At 37.6% G+C, this 14,322-nt stretch overlaps 1 long non-coding RNA gene across 2 annotated transcripts in view; it reads right to left on the reverse strand.

Moving 5' to 3' along the window:
* The window catches only part of LOC126920642 (uncharacterized), a 126,011-nt gene that overhangs the window by 12,288 nt on the left and 99,401 nt on the right, over positions 1-14,322 (reverse strand). The window contains exon 2 of one of the 2 annotated variants that reach the window (XR_007712039.1): positions 7,765-8,050. The exons of the other annotated variant lie outside the window; for it this stretch is intronic. This is a non-coding gene — a long non-coding RNA (uncharacterized LOC126920642). The remainder of the gene's footprint in view (positions 1-7,764; positions 8,051-14,322) is intronic. 2 annotated transcript variants of the gene reach the window in all.

The raw sequence follows: 14,322 nt of genomic DNA on the forward strand, positions 1-14,322 counted from the left end.
CGAATTCTTGTATACGACACTGATGTTTTATAGTATCAGGTTGTCCGAAAAGTTTCTTTCGTTTTATAAGGAAATAATAGACGCACAATGTCTTTTGTTTTATATTAGTTTATTGAATTATGCACGAACATAATAATAGAAATATAACGAAATTGATTATACATAATTCAATAAAATAATATAAAATAGAAATTGTTGTTCATGAAACGAAAGAAACTTTTCGGAGGAACCAATATTTCGATGATGTTAGTATCTGTAAAGCTTTTATTTTTCTGTATTCGTTAGACTTTGGTTTTTGTTCTTTTAATTATTTGGTTGATTAGTTAGTTCTTTTCATACTATGAATCATCACTTTTCAAGTTGCACTGTCGCTCTTATCGTTCATGTCGATCCTATAGTTAATGATTTTTACGATGTTGTATCAGTACATCGGAATAAAAGATGGTCTCTATGCAAACATATATCTTGTACTGAAAGGATCAAGCTAGTAATTAATTTGCAACGAATTAAAGACAATTTTTACATTCGTTGAAAAGTATCTGGCTTTCTTTGAATAACTTTAACCTCGTTCTGTACGTTTCATGCGCGCCATAGACGTTAAATAATTCATACAACACGTGCAACACCTTGGAAAGTGTAGCAACATATTAGTATTTATCCGACGTTTCTTTTTCATTTATCTAAATTTATTCCCCGGTTTGCACTCTGCGTATGTAGTAATAAACACATTAGCAAGTAATCAACAACAATCATTGCGATACTATGCGAAAAGAAACATTAGGTTTCTTCAATGAGACCATTTATATACATCTATCAAAACCAATCTTAAATTCCAAGAAGGAGAAACAGGAATGAGACAGAATAAACTCGAATGATAAAAATGTAACAATTACTAGACCAGAAAGTTATTTTTAATTTCAACACGCAACCTCTTCAGTTGTTAACCGGGAAACGAACTTGTCACTCGCATCTCAATTTTGTATCTTGTTGCATTACTTTACTTACATTTTATATTACATTATGTGGTAATTATATTAAAACCAAAGTTAACCCTTCTTTGTTATCGTCGAAATCCGCATACTGAGTCTTTCATGGGCTAAGTAAGATTTTCTCTACAGAGTGTTAATAATTTTGTCAAATAAAATTAATTCCTATTAAATATTCTACCAAAAAGTTAACCACGATTATTAAAAGAAACAACAATTTCTTAAAATTCTCATTTCAATGTTATAGAAAATTCACACAACTTTGACATCGACGTAGTAAAGAATTCCTTGAGAGTTTTGCTAAACATTGGTAACTAATTTATTCATCCATTTCGAAGTTTCCGTACTATAGGTGTCTATGGAAATCGAAGGGTTGAATATGCAAGCATATTCGAAGTGATTCGAAGTTTGAGCCGCAGCGCACTAAATTAATTATGCTGTGAATTAATTACGAAACTAGAGGAATGATACTTTTAACGGTTGAGGTACGTGATTAAATTCAAATTTTCAAAACCTTAACTTTTCACCACTATGATTCTCGGATTTCCATATGTAAAACGATCCAAAGTGTTGCAATGCCTATCCACCACGTAAATATCCAAGCAAACGTTCACGCTTCGAGACATCCTGGCGATCGACCACGAAAAATCGAGGCGATCGCTCTCGATCGTTTGGATCGTGGCTTCCTGAACTTGGTTTGGTTCGTTCGGTTGGTTCACCGTGTATTTATAGTTTAATTTGTGGCCTAGGGCCACGTTGAGGGTCGCGGGTATATTTACTTGGCCGGCCTGGCTTTAGGAGCCTCGAAATCCGTTCGCTCCCGGTCTTCCTCGCCACGGTGGCCGAACGAAAGAATTTTTATGAGCACGTTAAACGAGCAGCCGAATGTATCTCTGTAGGTCCACGGCCTGCCGCGGTACGATCGGTTTATCGTTCACCGAACGATCGGACGTTCCCCTTTCTTCGCTCTCGCGCGACGCTTTCGCGCGACTCATCGAGGAACGACCGAGCTTCCCGATCCTCCCCACCGGCCAACTTTCTAATTTTGGCCATGCAAACGAAATTTTAAAGATCAGTTTCGCCAGTTTCGCACCGTTTACTATATTGTGCAAGTTATGCTCTTGAATCCTTTCGATGACTATTGTGACGCGATTTTCATATCATCTCTGTTTGCAATCGTCGTATAGTGGAAGAAGAGACGCGGAGATAGTATAAATACAAGTATTTCTGTAGAAATCAGTAGCAAATATGCTTTGCGCAATTGTTTAAAGCATTAATTGTGCAGGCCATGAAAGAAAAATCAACTTTCATTATTTTCTTTTATCGTTCCGATAGACAGATTTCGAAATCCTTAGTTCGGTATATTTTACACTTTTCATTTCCAGTTTAAATTATTTATGGCGGCTTATTTGTACGTATCGTTACATGCAATTATGTATTGACAATGTGCTAAGGCGATGCTTATCGATACACTTGAAGACTAATTTCTGGTTTACGATAAGAGGAAATTTTCCGTTCTCAAAATTTGCTTCCTGAACTCGTCATGTGTGAAGTATTATACAATACATAATTGGTGGTAAAAGATTGAATTATGAATTTTTTTGAACCTCAATTAATGCTTTATTATCAGTGTGCAACTATACCGGTAAATATTAAGGAGGAAATTGGAAATTTCAAGAAGTATTCGTAGAGCAATTTAAAGAATACAGTGGGAGGAAATGAAAAAGAAAAAGAGAAACGTGGGACGAGTTCGGAGAAACAAGAATATGTAGAAACAGTTCAATCCGTGCGTTCACGGTACCTTACGTTCCGTTCAATTCCGTGATGTTAACTTCCTTGGAGGATCACAAATTTATCGTTATTCCTAACCAGGAAGGAATTAAGTTTTCCGTCGACGGCGACCATTAAAACGTCGGTATTCTTTTATAAAATACAGAGAGCAATTACACTTATCTGTTTGCAATTAATTACGAGCAAACCAAATCGAAAAACAGCACACACGAATTAATATCACGTAACGATAGTGCGCCGCATTAAAATTAATCAGCAATTGTTCTTAATGGGCGCGAAGGGGAAGGTTTGTAAGGCGTCTCTTAGCCTCTGGTTCGTTTACGTGAATCAAGGATCCGTGGATCTTGCATGTTTAGCACAATTTATTTGTTAATAATTACACGAGTCCTCTTACTCTATTTTCTATCTTGATTTTTTTCTTCATTCCAACAAAATCGCGCGTAAGCAAGCAATCTTGTTTGTATTGCATATGTGCATACAGGGTGCTCTATAATTGGTGGTATCAAAACTAAATTGAAAATATGAAAGAAAATGTTTTTACAAAGAGCTTGGTTTTTTTGAGAGAATTTATTTTTTAATTTAAAATTTATTTCAATTTATTTCAGCTATATTAAAAATAAATCTTGAAAATCTATTCTGCACTTAATTATTGCACTATGTCTCACATTAATTGGTCTTGCTGTAGATCGATATCTCTATTTATATTTATCTCTAGCGTATGGTTAATGGACACCTAACAGCCGATAAAACATAATCTCTGAACACTCGCGAGTGATAAATGTTATTTTATGAATGAAAAATATTTTCAATAATGTTCTATCTCATTCTATGTTGTCTAATATCCAATACACAAACATAAATACTTACAGTCTTCAGTCAATTCCATTAAATTATCACGTAATTAATTTATCAGGCAAACATTCAAAGTGAATTTTTTAAAAAATACACAGACTCGTATAAAAAGATTGTATTCCATCCTGTCGACTTATTTTTTCCTATAAGAGGAACCTGTACTAGCTATACGACACCCAGTATATCTATACACACATAATATGTATATAGTTCGCGTGCAAAAACACGGATAATTTGTGGCCACGATTATGCAACGTTGCTCGCGAGCCTGCGTGCTCCGCTTTTCTGCTTCGCTCTTCGTTCCGCGTCGAGTGATTTCGGTTCGTACATCGCCGTATCGCAAATTTGTATCGTGCACCGAGATTTGTTCGTACCGAGAGCGACGAGCCAGGCAGAAACGGCCAGGCGAATCTTGTCTGATGTTTCCTTGCTTCGAGCCGCGATTAATCGCCGCTTCTAAAATCAGCCCCCGGCGTTTATCCTTTTCTTCGTCTTTTTTTCTTCCGTGAAACAAGGAACACCGAATCTGTTTTAATTTCTCGAATTTTGGATGAAGGGATGAGGGAAAAAAGTTGCGTATGTGTATATTTATAGGGAATGATTTATCGCTTTCGATTACTTATAGCGAGCGTTTTTAGTATTTTTCTTTTACATCATTCTCTGAATCATCGTCATCGTGGCGTTCTTGTTACTAGCTAACATCACGTGACTCACCGTTTCATTAAATAACTGCTTACTAATGAATTTGTAATTTGTACTTAATTTCTTAGATAGCTATATTACGTAAAGCAGATATCGTTCGAAGTTTTTACTAGTCTTTCGTCAGCCACTTCTTACGTCTCTTTGACGTAAATGGTGAATAGAAAATGGATTCTCAGGAAAATTGAAGGAAAAGTAATCGTTTGCCAATTATAACGCTACAATTATTCGAAAGTTTCCAAACGAAGCTTAGTATAGGTTCATTTATGTTATCCGCCAAGGCTGGAAAATGTAAGAGAACAATTCAAGCAAATACACTGAATGCTTACAGGTATTATCGACATTGTCAGACAAGAATAACAATAGTCGCTATTTAATAACAAAAATCATTCTGCAAGAATATGTCACGGCTTGGCAATGTCGTCGCGCTTGCGTAATTTTCCTATTGCAAAACTTAAGCGTACACCTTTGTGTGAAAATTCTACGACACATAAAACTATTTATTACAAATACTCCATTTTATAAAACTCCTAGAACAGCAAAAGTTTCCATAATTGCGTTGTAATTGAAGCAGTGGAAGTCAGAAGGTTTAACAGTCGGAATTCGCAAACTCTGTGTCCAATATGGCGCGTTTCGCACAGATCAATGCACCTGTCGACTCCCTCGCCAGACGCGCTGGCCCGCGAGAGAAAAAGAGAAGAGAGTGAAAAGACGGTGCAACGTACTGGCGCGTTTCTGGAAATCGGCTTTCCGCGGCGCGGCGGCCGGAAATAGAAAGAAGCCAGCCCTCTTCTGAGATCGAAGTGCAGGGAAAAAACGCGGGTCCCGTTTATTTTTACAATCGGCAGTAGATTGAATCGTTCGGCGGTCGTTCTTAGGGCTCTCGGGCGACGCCGACGAAGAGAAGAACGAGAGGCAGAAGAGAACGGAAGGAAAGAGAAGCATGTGCGATACACGCGGCTCACTGTACGCCGCGTTTGCCTTTTTGTTCGTCTCCACCGCGAGATCTGTTTCTTCGTTCGCTGCTACCGACGTTGTTGCTTCGGCGAGCTCAGCCTTTTGCCTCGGAAAGCCGCGCGTTCTCTTTGAATGGATCGGCCGCGATCTTCACCCGTTCCTCCTCTTTTCTCCTTTTTATCCCTTCTTTTTTTTCTTCTGCTTTCTTTATTCTGTCTTTTCTGCCAGCCCATCGCCGTCCATGGTTTTCCGGGCTCGCGAGGAAACGATTTTCAACGCGGCGAGCAAACGTCGACGTGCACTGTTTAGCGCTGGCCTCGAGAAGATCATACGCAATGAGGCTGATCTTGCGACGCACGGGAAAGTGCGGTTACACTGCTTCCGCCATACACGAGAAGGGGGTTGTTGCGCGATTCTTCGCGTACAAACGGAGCGTAACCGATGCCTCGATGGAGAAACGTCGTTTCGTTGTATCGTTTCTAACGTTTGTCACGGAAACGAGTTTGGGACGAAACTTATAGTGATCCTTCTGTACTGCATTGTTTGGAAATTGTGGCAGTATGACATAGATAGAACACAGGTATAGGAATTGGTAGAATCCTCGTATTGGGTTGTGCGAAAAGTTTCTTTCGTTTTATGAGCAAATAACAGACGTACAACGTTTTTTGTTTTTTATTATTTTGTCGAATTACGTATGATCCATTTTTTTCTGTTGAGATAAACACCGCGACATTTCACGGACTTGGTTTCACGTTTGTATGAAGGTGCACTGTTATAAAAAATACGTTTGCGAAAGGAAGACACTTTTCGGACAATATTACATAAGTCGAAACTGTAGGAAATTAAAACTAAGAGAGAAAAATTTCGAAATAATAATTTTGTTATATAAGAGAAGAGTTATCAATCGATGAAGACTTCTCCGGCATTAGAATATTTCTGCACGATACTCATGACGAAAATGAGTAAACTTTTAAATCTCAGTTAACTTTTTTTTTAAATGTCTGATATCATTGTCATATACGTATCAATTTACCTTCACAGTTATCGCGATAAAACTTCACGAAATAACAGAAATAAGCGAGTAACATACAACAGGCGCACACGCGTAACATTCACTTGCAAATTCAATAAATAACAGAATGCGAAAGTTGGGAAATTTCAAAATAAACGATATCAAAATAGCTGGAAATTAATGATCCGACAACTTATAAATTTCGAAATTTCTCGGTACGAGAATTAATCCGATAATTAGCAACTATAAATCTACGCGACTCGTTGAGATAAAAACCACGAGAAACTTTGAGAGATGAAAAATTAGAAAGATCCTCGATCTTAATAGGAAATTTTCGAACGTACGATACATAGGATTAAATGTTGGCATTTATTCATGACGTCTGTCGACCTGCGTTACAATACTGAACATGTACAGTATCCACAGAACGTACAGTTTATTCGCGAGACATTACGAGCAGTCGTGTTATAGAAAGAGTTAAGAGAAGCAGCCAGGAATTGGTGGCGGAATCGTCGAGATTTAGAGGCGTGCATGTTGTTGATAATTAATTGTAGCGAGAGCGTCGTAGAACGATGCTTCGCGGCTCGTAACGTAACTGTTAATGGATATTATCCGTGATAGAACTATTCTAGTTTTCAGCCGAGTAATCCCGAAGTAAAGCGCAGATAGATCTAGCAGTTCCAAGTAACAGCGTAATAAGACAAGGTGGAATAGTCAAGTGGAGTAATCGAATAAGCTGGCTCTTTTAACTGATAATAAAAAACAGCGATAAAAGCGATGAAACGTTCGCGCGCATACGTCAAACTTGAGTTTCTAGAGCTACGTATAAAAGACGATCATGATTAATTAATTATGAAAAACACAGATATGTAAAATTTCAATGCCATTTACTGAATAAAGAAATCGTAACGTACAAAAATGTCGAGAAACAAAAAAGAACTGCGAAATCAATTACGTGTACAAAGAATGATTAAAAAGTAGCGGCTGTGCGAAGCTAAAATAGCAAACGTGCAGAAGGAAGAAATTAATTGATAAAAGATCGAACGATGAAAAATTTGAAAGCTCAAGAAAAACCGCAATATCGCACAATGACACAGATGCAGAAACTGTAAAATAGTGAAATTAAATTCTAGAGATCTAATAATTTCTTACAACAAATATATTTTAAACATTGAATATACGTGATTTATAGCAAATTTCCTCTTCCTTAATAAGTCGATCATTAATAGTGGGACAAAACTTAATAGATACTATTATACTGTGCAATTCAAAGTTCAAAGAAACGACACTTTATATTAATCGAGGTAATACATATCGTAAGAAGAGAGAGATTTGCAAATTCGTGAAAACGTTTGGAAAATTTGCTGACCGATCGAGAAAGCGGAGACTCCATTTTCAAGGAGCCACGTCACCTCGCTCGCGTCTAAACACATTCTCCCTTTCATCGTCGCCAGCAGCTGTACTTACGTCGTTTTCCCTCCGCTACTTCAAATTACCACTCAATTCCTGAGCAGCGTTCGGCCGCAAAATTCAAACAAACACAATCGGTTAAGTACATCGTCGCTTTGACGCACTACCGCTGTATCCCGTTCCAATAAAACGTTTACCGTATTACAACGTCAACCGCGGCGGTTCGCCGAGAGTCAGCGTGCTGTTTGCTTTGGCCGCGTCTCTTCATTTTCCTCGTACAGCCAGCACCAGCTTTTCGAGCGATTTCTTGCCGGTGATTGCTTTGACGGGCGGTATCGGTTGCCTGGAAATCGAACGATCGCTTGTAAAACGCATAGAATCGTGGCTTTCAACGTTGATCCTTTCATTACGTACCATGAAGAGCTCTCTGTGCTCGCGTTTTCAGCATTTCACGCTAAAACTATTCACGAGAAAAGCACGAAACTCGTGCCAAAGAGATTAGAATGAAATGACGTGCAGATAATGTAGAGCAAGAAAAAGAGCTTCCGCTTATATTTTATACGGAAAATCATTCAAATTCCTAAGAATACACCGTTGAAAATCAGAAAATTTCCCTAAGAAATTACAAATTAATCGTATTCGATCCTGTGTTATTTTTTAACCCTAATACTTTTAAAAGCAACGCATAGACCTTTGATAAGTCGTATGTGAATTCAAAGGAAAGTGTATAATTTTTAGGAAGATCAATATATAGAAAAACCACGAAGAAGACTAAGTTTGGATTTCTAATAATTTTGGTTGAATTTCTACTAATTTCCACGTGTCTTGCGATCATAGTACGCCTCGCTTCTTGAGATTCTATGGACTCGCTCATTAAATTTTTAACAATAGTTCAGCCTATTTGTGCCGTGATTGATGGTGAACGATCATGAAACGCGTTTTACGAGCTTCCTTTAAGGAGAAAGCTTCGGTGGCTGTATTAAATGAAGACATTAACATCAATTCAAACGCTATAACGTCTAATATATTGAGAAACTTGGTAAACACCAATTATCAGGCGATCTTCTGTTAATAATTAATTATTTCCTGTTTCCAAAACGTGCATAAGATTTTGCGAAATCGGACGAAATAACGGGAATCAGTTCGTTACAATTATTTTCATCTGTAGCGTACCAAACAGATGAGCAATATACGTATTGTAAAATATGAAACGCATTTATTTGCTACGATAAAATTATGTGTCCAATTAAAATTCAATGATTTGATTTTGAAAAGGAAAGTTGGTCTAAGATTTTCGGGTTATTTACGAGAATTACCGAACGAAGATTGCGAAAGCGAAAAAATCTCGCATTAAAGGAAATTCGCAATAGGATACCAACAACGAGTAAAATAACTCCCAACATTCAAACTGTCCATCTATGTGCATGATAATATTCATTTCCGACTCCATATTTATATAAAATCAAAAAGTGTCCAAGTATCAAATTTAGACTTCCGTAAAGCAATAAGATGCACGAAATTACTAATCGCCGAAAGTAACATAGAACCTGGAAGGCTCCAAGAATTTTCTAATTACATTTCCACAAACTTATAAGGCCCAAAAATTACACAGAACCAATAAATCCTCTTTTTCAAAATTTACCTTCTAATCATACTTCCGTAAAATTGGAGTATCTAAGGACTGGTAATCATCGAAATTACATAAAGCCACCAAATTCGCCAAATACCAAACGCGTTTACTTTCTACGAATCAGCGTTCGACGAATGTCTAAGATGCAAAAATGACTAATCGTGTTACAATCGGAAGTCAACGAACGCCGTCCTGACCCAAGAGAAGGTGAACGCGTGGGTGTAGCGTCGGAAAAAGAAGCTGCGTCCCCGTAGAGGGGCGAGGAGGTTGCAAAAGAGGTTCTCGTTGGTAGGTAGCGTGGTCTCTGCTCGTCGTCACGCTGTTAGCGCCGAGTTAATCGGGGCCGGAAATGAAGTGAGGGATAGAGGAATATTAATAACTGAATCTAATCAATTCCATGAAACGATGCTGGCCACCCCGCGCAGACTAAAAGAGCAAACCGTCCCTCGTTCTCTCTCTTTCTCTGTTTCTCTGTCTCTGTCCCTCTTTCACGCCCTAACTCTCTCCTCTCCTCCCCCTCTCCCTCTCCCTCCACCCTTCGGTATTTCCTCCTACGAGCTCCGGCAGCGATCTAATCAAATGCATCGCATTAAGCTAATTTAGTGGCGCTGCTAGCGTGGCGAACCGCTCTTTGCTCTGTCTCTGGCCTCCTCTCTCTTTCGTCGCCCCTGCAACGAGCTGCTTCGCGGTTTAACGCGAATTGTGCCGCTGACAAATTTTCAATTGCTGACACCGGCGCGCCCGCTAGCTACACGCCTTCGTTTTAGACACCAGACTCTGAGCAATATGTGACGTCGCCCGGTGACGTTCGTCACTGAACTCGGTTCAAACGCGGTAGATTTCCCGGAAAGTTTCTATTGTTCTTCTGAATCTATCTTCAGCGCGGATTCGTTATGAGTATCGTTAGGCTATGGTTCAAGCAGATGTGTGTTCCGAACACGTCAAAACGGTCATACACAGTAGCGGATAAGAGAAAGTTTAAAATCTGTGAAATTCTGTGGTATATGTTAGGTACATCTATTCATCGCTCTTATTAAATGTAAATTCTTTTTGTGAAATTACGGTGTCTTTTTCTACTTTTTATGTTATGAACTTTCTTTCGTCTGTCGCTGTATATGTAATAAAATGTTGAGATGTTTCATTACGCGGAACAGCCTCTTAGAACACGCATCCACTGTAAAGTAACTACCGAACATAGGTTTACGAGCATTTGACAGCCACAGTATAGAATATCGAACAGACATTGTGTATTGTGGCAGGAAGTCAAGATGGTTGTCTTTACAGGTACTCGAGATATTGATTAAGTACAAAAAGCGGTCACAGTCAGACGTTTCTAGAACTTTGCACACAGTGAACATACCGCAAGAATTTCTATTTAAGTCATTCGGAAGACACATTGATCAATTTCGTAAATTGAAAAGTACAGACAAGTTATATCGCACAGTCTTGTAACTTTGCCTTAGGATCCACCATTATCTATGTCATCCCCTCGCGACTAATGAACCTACGGAAGTAAGTCATTTTTTTCTCAAGAATTAAATACTAAATGTAAGCTTGTGTAATAAACAGATGGCGGATATTTATGAAACTTCATATCTTTATAAATACGATCAAAAAAGTGGAATAAATATTATAACGAGTACCGTATTTTGGATATTTTACACATCTTTGACTATTATGTGAATTCTGTGGATTTTTACACCTTTAAATTTCCCATAAGCGCATAAAATTCCGCAGTCTAGTGATGAAATTAAAAAAATAGTAAAATGTACAGTTAATCAGTTTCACCTGAGATTCATTTGCTTGTGACGGTAATAGAAATGGATTCTCTAATCGACCAGTGTTCTCGTCTCGAGTAGCGTATTTTATTTAAAGCGTTCGCCAAAGGAAAGCAGAGTCGTCAACGCGCCAATATCTCCGCCGCACTTGCCCCAATATTTTCCATTTCACTTCGCGACTCGCATATACGAAAAAATTGGCGAGACACGTTCGATCGGACAGCGAGACGTTTATTTTCGTTCTCCCGAAATCTGACTTTTTCTTCAGCCGGTATAATGACACGGCTCGTTTTTCTCCGCTTGGCGAGGAGTTATCGGTTGGAATCGGCGCACAAACGAACCTAAATCCCGCGACAGGTCGCGCGGCTCGCGGCCCCTAATTTCGGGGATAAAGAGCCGGGGAAAAATTGCGGGATCTATGCCGGCGATGGACGCGAGTAATCGCCGCCACATTTCACCGCGGCTTTGCGCGTTATTTATGCGGTCAAGCAGTTATGCCACTTTACAGCGATCGTCCGAAATAAGGCAACCGCGAGTTTTAAGACGCGACCTCGGGGCCACTGAGTTATTGGCCCCGGCTGCATTTATACTCTTACTTTGTAACTTTGGATTTGTCAGCGAATCCCCCGCCACCTGCTTGAAAAGGTATTAGGTGCTACGTGTAATTATCCTCGTTGCTGTATTATTTCACAATGTACTCTTCAACGTATTAATAACGCGCAATATTCACGTAAGAAATTATAAAATCCTTCGGTGAGATTCTTCAATCAGAATCTTCAAACGAACCACTTACAAAAATATAAAGTCGTGGTCGTAACTTTTGCATGCCTTTGTTAATTTTGCGGTGTACTTTTTACGTACGAAGATCACAGGTTCATTTTTGTTAATATCTCTGGACGTTCAAGAAAGTGACAGACACATATTCAATTCTATAATTAACGCTAAATCTACCGATAGTTAACACGAAGTTATTTCTATCAAAACCAGCCAAAATGAATGGAAAAAATACGTAACAATAGAATATTTTTCTATTTATTGATTTATTATTTTCTTGCAGAAGGAATTTCACGTTATGTAGTACATTTTTGGTATTATTAATCCATCTGGGACCATTATCCCCAAACGAGGGTTGACACATTTATAAAATTGTGGAACCAGTCATTTTGATTGGTATAGTATATCTAGTGTTAGCATCTAGCGATCTAGCGATCGATCCGGAATTTTCCTGATATCCTGATATTTTCCTGATAGTAAAAATTTTAAAAACGTGTGGGAAGTTGTACAAAACGAGGAAACTGGTTAATTGCGAATCGATAAACAGATTGCAGGACCCTTTTACACTTTGACAAGTAGCAGCCATTTTGACTGCTGTTCGTATAAGTAGCCTTGATACAAAATTATTTTGAGTTTGAATACATAAAAAGCAAAATAAAATTCTTTTAGTTATCGTTGCGAAAGTCATTACATCATTGTGGAGAAAAATATAACATGAAGTAGGAATTTTAAAATAAAATTGTAAAACCAGTCAATTTGACTGGTGTGGTAGTTCTAGTATTAAAATAGATAAGGTATAGTACCAATATATATGTAGAATTGAATAACGACATACTAAATTCTGAAAATACATTTCTACAAGAGATTGAAAATGTGACTCGTTCTTTCGTTTATCGTCTTCGTATTATATAGTGTCGTGTAACATTGTCCAGGAAATGATAAATCTAACGATGTAAGATCCTTTAAATAGAAGATTTTTTAGCTTTCCTCTTCCTGGCTTTTCGTCAGAGTCTTAAAACGAACCAGGATTACTGTCTAGACAGGGGAAATTATGATTCCTGGTATCTCGAAAGTGAAATTGGTCCGGTAATCAAAGAAGAATACCCAGAAGTTCACTTCTGCTGAAAGTGGATCAGTTAACAGAGAATGTGTTATAAAGACGGATATCATTAATGGTGAAAATTTTCGATGTATAAGCGTATAATAAAATAATAATAGAATCTTGCAAATAGAAACTCATTTAACCCACATCTGTCCCTCGTTTTCATAATTTAATTCACCATTTTCTCATTTTAAGATTAATACGAAGTTCTATAATCGAATCGACTTTTTAGAAAGCTTATTTTCTTTTGAGCAATCTGTTCTTTCTCGCGAAGATTTGATTTAGAGTCAAATAAATTTTGCAAGTCCGAAATTATTTTCTATTTCATGTTACCATTGCTTTCAGCTTAAATTAAAAGAAAATTATTGAAAACAAGTGAGACAAGGGATCGTCGTCGTTTCACAAAAAAAATCCACTGGGTCGATAATAAATTTTCCAAAGTGTACTGGCCGTTTAATGGCACCAGAAGAGCTTCTCAATCTTCGTTCAATCGGAGCAGAGACACGAAACTGATGGGTATCACACGGCGAGTCTTTAATTCATATTATAAGCTACTCGAGACTAGTTGAAATGACATTTACGAGCAAAACTCAAACGACGCGAACCTTCAGAGGTCTTTTACCTTCTACGTACGCGTGCTGCCGAACCATATTCGCAGATCAAAAGCCGATTCGTGGAAATTGCCAATGTGGAAATAAATTAATGCTATCGTGAATCATCGTGCCGATTCATTCGGTAATTCTATTCGTCCTTTTACGTAGAACTTAATTTTTCGATCATATTATTATCGATTCTTTCTTCATCCAAATCTATTAGTCATCCACAGAAATAAATTACCAAACTGCAATTATCAAATAACTATTGTACATTTTTATTAATTAGTTAATCATCTCTTACCTAATTTTAAATTTCAATACGTTTAGTCAGTGAAACTTGAGAAAAAATATGAAATTTAAATAAGAAAGCATCTAATTTACAGGAACTTGCGTAAAGCGTGTAAATAGGGAACTGCCTATTCATAAATTAACTGTATTACAAATAGTATGGTTTCTAGTTTTTTCTATAATATAAAATCGCTATAAATATCACGAACAACTTGAAAATGTTTATTACAGTATCTAATAGTTACGAATTAAATTAAGTTGGTTTTGTTATAAAAACCAAGTATCAATAGAACGTAAAAATAACCAATTCTAACAAATAGTACTAAATTCCAATAATTTCCCAAGAAATTAGAGACCAACCTTGATATATCATTTTCAGGGAACTGTTAGGCGAATCACCGTAATTCTCGTGGTTGTTACACGTTCTAACGAGTCTTTGAAAGAGCA

Source organism: Bombus affinis, chromosome 9 (genome assembly GCF_024516045.1).
Source record: "Bombus affinis isolate iyBomAffi1 chromosome 9, iyBomAffi1.2, whole genome shotgun sequence".
NCBI classification, from domain to species: Eukaryota; Metazoa; Arthropoda; class Insecta; order Hymenoptera; family Apidae; genus Bombus; species Bombus affinis.